Below are 8,393 nucleotides of genomic sequence, written 5' to 3'. Positions count from 1 at the left end.
CATTGCAACTCACACACACACAAAAAAAATAGATTGATAAACAGCACCACAGGTCAGGGGAATAATACTAATAATAAAGTTTTGATTTTTGGGGTGAACTGTCCCTTTAAAGAATCAATATCTCTAATCAAGTTGTCATGAGCCATTTAAGAGCAATAGTTTGTTCAGCGTAAAGCACAAATGCTAGTCTAACATAAATTACAAGAACCTTTAATTATGTTTTATTTTCAAGCCAAGGCAATTTTATTAATGAACTGCAAAATTACAAATTTGCCCGATGTGTTTTGAATGTTTCAGACATCACATCTGGCCTTCCTCAGGATGAAAGAATGTTATAAAATATTTCTATTCATCTCATCAACCGATGAATAACTGACGTTGTGCAGCCTAATAATCACACATGTCATCTGCTAAATTTGAGCTACCATTTTCTTAAATATCAAATATCTGAGCACCCATCCCTTTTAAATTGCTTAACTTAAAGGGAAACTTCAGCACTTTTCATGTGAATGTCCAGTCACTGTTGATGTAAATTTAGTCAACTGAAGCAATAAATTCCTAAGCGTGTGCTATATTGACCAAGAAAAGTGAGGAATTTATTTCTTCAGTTAACATCATTTACCAACACTGACATAAGCGAGAAGTTTCCCTTTATGCTGTTAAATAAGAGCAAAGATGAAGAGTAACTGCTTTCTTGTGTTATAAAGGGATGCACTTTCATGTTTTCTCCATTTGTTCTATAGTTCATGGAATAGTTATATGTGAGAGGTTTTCTTAAAGAAGAAAGTTATATATTTAGTGTACTACTCAACCATAAAATGACCATGATATGTCATCAGAGATGAAGGAAACTAAGTTGAAATACCAGCTTCTCTGACAAAAATGCCACAGCCAGCATATTCTACTTTGAAATGTCCATTCCATTTTTTTGGTGGGATTTCTCCCACTGCCTATTTCATGTTTGTTCACTTTTCACGGAGCTAAATTATGTTAAATGTTTGCCAGATGAGTTAGTGTCCATTTATGAGTCGTATGTAGAGGTGTCATGATTCTCCAAATCTAGGATTTGATTTGATTTTAAAGTGTAAGGACGGTTCAATCCGATTTTTCAATACACACATTTTTTCAGCACTGATGCGTATTCTGTTTTTAAATTATTGATTCTCGATTTGTGAAGATCAACAGATCATTGGTTCAATATCATGACTATTGTCATAAATGTCTTCTTCCCCTCGAACAACATTCACCATTCACGCCGCATGTAGGCGTGAGAATTGCGATGCTGCCTTTGATTTTGCTCTTTTTGCAATTTAATATTGGAACCCCAAATCGGAAGAAATCATTAATAATTTTTTAGAAGAAGTAGATGTTCTTAACAGTCTGGAAACTAGTAAGGCTGTGAGCTGTGGACTTTTGTTTTCAGGAAAACAGGTTCAGCTGCACATCGACAGACAAAATGACAGAGTGACAAAAAGCTGATCAACTTACAGTGTAGGACTCATCATCGCTTGTCAAAGTTGTGTGGGTTCAACGTCCCTGTCCACCCCCCTGAGCTTCGAGTTGAAAGAGGAGAGAAAGAGCAGAGAAACTCTTGCTGTCAGTCTTTAAAAATATTGTATTTTAAACTCCTTTGTAGGGTGCAGTGTAACATTTGAGTCAACTAATATTCAACACTACCATCAAAGTCAGTGATGAGTGCCTGATTATTTTGAGCTCGCTGCAAGATGAGCAACAAATTGCTTCACTCAAAGACTGAAAATGCACCACATGCATCTGCCTGATAACATTTAGCCGAGGCTGACAGCTAGAACATCAGTGAATTAACTCAACTCCACTAACCAGTCAACTGTGATATTATTCACAAATTGAATATTTATTTTTATACAAAGATCTTGATATGTTTCCTCGTGCCGAAGCTCTACTTAGAACAACGCTCTAATAAATAAGATGAGGACAAACTGAAGGGGACTGTTGACTGATCGACTGAATGAATTGGACTTTTTGGTTCGGAAAGGGAAGGTTCTTGTTATTGATGTCTATCTAATTTCTTTGCAGTGAGAGTTTTTACATCTAAACAAGCAAAACCCTGCTGATATTAATTTGGAGAGCTCAAGCACATACAACATTTATTCCCACTGTATTCAGCTCTGATTGTGTTTTATTTTCCACATGCGTGTACTATAAATGGATGTGGAAATTGCAAAATGAAGCTTGTTTTTATTTCAATAAATACAATTATATTCACAGAAATGTGCTCTAAGTATCGCTGTTTCTAAATGTTTGCAATTTTTCTTTACCATCCACTTTTCTAATGACATTATTTTCTTATAATTGAAAGATTATTTTGGCCGTTCACAGCCCATCTATGTCTCGTTACACCCCATCACACTCCTCTTCAAAGCTCTTGCCCTTGCTCCATTGATGATGCCTTTCTATCCTCCACCAAATCTAACGCTCTAGTGATGTTGGTACCAATGCTGCCACCCTCCTCCTCCTCCTCCACCGCCCTCCACCACCACCCCATCTGTCTATTTCTATCTGTGTCTGTCTGCGACTCAGACTCAAGGTTGACTGGGAATTGTTAATAGAAGGACCCACGGCCTCTTTGTTTCGAGGCACTGGCAGAAAACAAAGCACTTTAACTCAAAAACCATCAGGGGCCACATCGATATTGATTTTCCTGGCAAGACACACTTATCTATATATTGGCCTCCATTAGGGCTAACAGATAGGTTAGGGCACGGCTCTAAACAGCAGCAGATCAGCCTTCAAGTAAAGATGAAATTGGGCCCAGTGTCAATTTATCTTGTATTACTGCTCAATTGGGGCAACAGGGGGCAATAGAGTCACTGACACTTTAAGTAACAGGGGTCTCCAGAGGTCTCTGTTTCATATCAGTTTTGGAGGTGGCGTTGTTTTAAAAGCTATTAGAAATATACAATCAGTTTATTAGGTACACCTAGCTAATGTAGTCTAATACAGCCTTCCAGGTTTATCCTATTTTTTACTATTAGTATTATTATTATAAAGAGAGGTATTTGTTACATAGCTCACCCACACTGATAGGGTGGACAAAATAATAGAAACACCTCTCTCTTTAATGCAATAAGTGCTCGGACAAACCATTATTTTCATAGTTGATTGATCGGTCAATAATTGTTTGTTTGAAAATCCCAAAGTCTAAGATGACGTCCTCAACCCAAAGATATTCAGTTTACGGTCATAAAGGAGTAAATAAACCAGAAAATGATCTCATTTAGGAAGCTTGAAGCTTCTTTCCTGAAAAAAAAATTACTCAAAATGATTAATCGCTTATCAAAATAGTTAATTCAACTGTCGATTAATAATCAATTATTCTATTAATTGTTGCAGCTCTAGCTAGGTGTACCTAATAAACTGGCATCTGACTGAAGGTGTCTTTTTCCCCTGTCCGCCTGGAATATTAATGTTGGTCACATATAGTAGGGCTGCATCTAACGATTACTTTTTTTAAACAATTAGTCTAACAATTATTTTTCAGATTAGTCAATAAATCCAAGGCTTAATTTATCTACTAATCTAAAGGGTTTTTTTAATCATTCAATTAATCACATGGTTAATTTAGCCAAAATAAATATAAAAAACTTTCAATATTTTATTCAATCATAATCCTGAAAAACAGACACATAAAGCACATTACAATAATGATAATGGTGGCTTATTTTAAAAAATAATTTCCACCCTATTCAAGAGACTCCATTATTCAGATGCCTGATCAGAAAAATACTGGACCTCAAATTTCAAAGGACTGCTTTGATGCATATGATTTAATCACTGGGTCAAGTTGTCAGCCCTTGAACAATCAGTATTTTCCCCTCAAGTACTTGACTTAAAACTTAAAGTGGTTATGAGAGGGATTTATTTCATCATTGGGGTAATATGCAGGTAAGTTAATCACTAACAATATTTCTGCATCAGTGTGGGGCAAGGAAAATAACTGTAATGGTCCACTAGATCAATGTTATTCAGATTACCAGGACACAGGGCATTATACTGGTTTACTCCTTCTCTGAAACACTGCCTGATAAACATGAAAATAATTCTTTTTTTTTGTTTTTTTTGGAAGTACTAGTATCAGGAGCTAATTTTAATGGATTGGCATTGGCCAAAATAAATCAAGCCTTTGTTTATTTTACTTAACTTTTTGGTCATCTGACATCATGTCAGCTGACTGTAACTGACATGAATTTCACAAGTAACTTGATGGTGATTTATTAGGTGCTCTGTAGTGTCGCTGCTTTCCTGCAGCAGACAACAGTGCCATCCATCCACTGTCCATAACCGCCTATCCCTGATGGGTCACAGGGTTTCTAGAGCCTATCTCTAGGCGTGGTACACCCTGGACAAGTCACCAGTTCATCACAGGGCTGACACGTCAAGACAGGCAACCATTCACGCGCACATTCACACCTACGGGCAATTTGGAGTTATCAGTTAAGCTATTATGCTGTATGTCTTTGGACTGTGGGAGGAAGCCGGAGTACCCAGAGAGAACTCATGCAAAGAACATGCAAACTCCACACAGAAAGGTCCTGCCACAAACTCCCCAACAGTGCTAACCACTGTACCACCGTGCCGGCTACAACAACAGCGCCATACCCAGATGCATCTCCCTGGGCAAGCTGCCTCATGTATTCTCCTCTTTCTGAGGGTTTCATGCAGATTTCTGTCTCCCTGTGTCCAGTGTGGTATTTAAAACAGCCCATCGACCTCTATCACAGTCAGAGCCAGTGTCCTCTACCTGTCTATTTTGTTTTGATGTTTTCGGCAGCTAACTATCTACTAAACAGGAAGTTAACTACCTCTAGCTAACTAAAATATAAAAAAGGTACAGATCTGAGTTTACTTCACAGCAAAATCCCAATTAGGCTAGGAATAGCTGATTTATAAAAAAAAAAAAAAAAAAAAAAAAGCACAGCACTGTTCTTTAAAAAAAAGAACAAAAAAAAACAGCAGCTTCAGCAGCAGTGAAGGACACCTTACATTTTGTAACAAGACAGATGCACTCTGTCTGACTGGGGCCTTACTGTGCAAAAGAGTGACAGGAGGGGACATTTTATTCTAAAGTCAGCCATTACTACTCATATGATGAAAAACAAGGCAGTACAATGATCAAGGCTGCAAAGGGGGCCTCAGCAAATTGGATGTCAGAGACAGTTGACTGTGCAGATTAGGGAAACTAAAAATAACATGAATAAATAAATAATACTGAACGTTCATTATGTGTAATTTAAAGTATAATTTCTAACGTTTACAGTATATGATTTAAATTGTAATCATACTGTAATATTGTCAGGAGATTTTTAAAGACAAAAGAGGTGCCCCAGCTGTAGCTCATGCTTTTTGGGGGACCTTGGCATGGAAAAGTTTGGGATGCCTGAACCATTACATTGTGACACTGAGGAAGATTTCTTTTTGCTTTACTACATCTGTGAGTAAAGAGGGATATTTACTGTGATTCTTGCAGATGATTTTCCATAAAAAATGCACACTACTTCCTGAGAATCATTTGAATATAGGAATAGTCAAAAAAATAACATTTGGTGAGGATCATTATAAATAACGCTATACAACAATAAAGACTAATCTAGAATTTGCTGGATTTTTATTGCTTATACGTGTATATTTGTGAGACGTCAAGTTTTTTGGACAGTTTAGCCTACTTGTACTAAAATCAAAGTAATTATTTTAAAGGAATCCTGGGTACATATTAAAATTATTTTCTATGGTAGATGGGGGTTAACCATGTAATACAAGCTTTTAGAAACAGCAAAAATATGCCATATTATGTCATGGGAATTCAAATAGCACCAAATACCAGGAATGACCCCACTCCAATACTCTATTAGCTAATTTTGTACTTTTTTCTGGCAGATGGGGCAAGCTTTACTTTATCGCTCATGTCTCCATTCCAGCCCGGAGGACAGCTGATGAGGGCTAAAGAGGGAATTAGCTACCCACTCAAAGGCTTTGCTCTGATCCTTCAGGTCAGTATTTGGTCCCTCCAGCTCTTGAGCAGGACAGAGTAACACTAGTTTGCGAGGATTTAGGAAGACTTAAAATCAAAAGGGGAGGGGGTCTAATGCATGTATTGGACATTGACACATGAGCCAGAATCCATGGGTGCAGCACAGGAGAGGCAACGTCCCAAACCTGGGAGCTCCCCCCGTAGTTTTGTCTCCTGAGGGGCAGTTGGAAGGAACATTTTGGGTGCAGTGATTTAAAGCGTGGAATATGTTTTCCCTTAAGTTGCAGCCAATCCCAACTTAATGTCAGCCTACATCAAGTAATGTTACCTTCACTGCAACATGAAACCATAAAAATTCTGGAAATGTTTGGAGCCATTTCAAAATATCACTGAACAGAAGACATACACTATTTGTGCATCTGTGTAACGTTCAACCCCTATATTATAAAGGCCTATTCATGTAGAAAGCATCTGCTGTATGTACAGTAGGGGTGCCACAGTTTCCATATTAAATAGAAAATCAATCAAAATATGCATTCAATTTCAAGAATCTAATCAAAAGGCAGAATCAGCAGTTTGCCAAGTAAAACACTTGAAAGATGACACAGTCTAGCTTAGAGCCCATTACATTACATTTGATACTATATAGATATTTTTATAGAAGAATTTGAAAATGTAAATGACAGTTGTCTGAACATAAAACTAAATATGTGTTGATCTTTATAAATAAAAGTTTAAAAGTCTAACAATGGCATAACTGTCATCCATGCATCCATCTTCGACCACTTATCTGATGTTGGGTCGTGGAGGTAACAGCTCCAGCAGGGAAACCCAGACATCCCTACATTAACCAGCTATGACTGGGGATCCCACAGCGTTCCCTGGCCAGGGTGGAGATATAATCCCTCCACCTAGTCCACTGTCTGCTGTGTAGGCTCCTCCCTGAACGTGCCTGGAACACCTCCCTAGGGAGTCGACCAGGTGGCATCCTTACGAGATGCCCAAACCACTTCAGCTGGCTCCTTTCTACGCAAAGGAGCGGCAGCTCTACTCAGAGTCCCTCATGGATGACTGAGCTTCTCATCCTATCCCTAAGCCAGATGCCAGCCACCCTCCTGAGGAAACCCACTTCGGCTGCTTGTATCCGCAATCTTGTTCCTTCTGTCATGACCCACCCTTCATGACCACAGGTGAGAGTAGGAACAAAGACAGACTGGAGAGCTTTGCCTTCTGGCTGAGCTCTCTTTTCATCCCAACAGTACGGTAAAGCAAATGCAATGCCACTCCCGGTGTTCCGATTCTCCGGCCCATCTCGTGTTCTATTGTCCCCTCACTCGAGAACAAGACCCTGAGAAACTTGAACGCCCTCACTTAGGGTAAGGACGCATTCCCTACTCAGAGCAGACTAGGGTAAAAGAGTTTTTTGAAATCATAAGGACCATCAGTCTTTTGGGTTAGTGATGCTTTCAGGCAGGGAGACCCACTTGGTCTTGTTTTCATTACTCAGCTAAAACAGAAGATTGCAACTTGTTTAAACATAAAAAAAAATGACCATAAGTAAAGACCCACAACAGATTAAATGTGTGATATTTGCTCCGTGGTCCTGGAGAGGATGTCATCATACTTTAAGAGTAGCAGACCTCATTAACTGTCTAGAAAATAATATTTTAGAAAAGGGTGATTAAAAAATTGTTCTTGATGATCATTCTTACAGAAATTCTTTAAAAAAAAATCCTCAAAAACACAGAATGTCAAACGAGAATTATTAAGGCATAACATCAGAATGATTGACCAGGAATGCTCACATGAAATGAAAACTGTGAGAAAAAGAAATCCTCACTTTTAAGTCTGAAGCTGGTCTGTCTTTGTTCCAGCAGATGGCGACAGTGTTTAAGAAAAAAAAAAAAACACTTCAGAGAAGGTTGACCTTGAGAAACTGATGGGTATTTTATCAGCATTACTATCTGTAGTAGCAGCAATCTATGAAAAATTACTGTTTAAGTCACTAACTCAGCTGTAAAAACCTTTATAAGACAAATTGTTATTGTAAAATTCTCATAGTGCCGGCTGTCAGCTTGTGCAAACAGGCCTGATAGGAGGGAACTTGTTGCATGTAGACAAATACAACAATGAAGAATGGCTTCACACTTGCATTAATATAGTAAGGATGGAGAACGCACAGTAAATTAATGCACCTACTGGCAATGCTGCACAGTAAACTAGAATACAACTGTCTGGATGGATGGATGGATGGGATTACCTGGGCTTTAACCTTTTTGTGGTGCATATCAGTTCGTATTTCAGCTGTCTACAGTAGACTGAAAAGCAAATCAGATGCAAATCAAATTAAAGTCAGACTGCTGCCACAAAAGAGTCTTTTTTGCTT

The sequence above is a fragment of the Lutjanus erythropterus genome, chromosome 5 (assembly GCF_056507025.1).
Source record: "Lutjanus erythropterus isolate fLutEry1 chromosome 5, fLutEry1.hap2, whole genome shotgun sequence".
Taxonomy (NCBI): Eukaryota; Metazoa; Chordata; class Actinopteri; order Lutjaniformes; family Lutjanidae; genus Lutjanus; species Lutjanus erythropterus.
Note: the sequence above shows the minus strand (reverse complement) of the source record.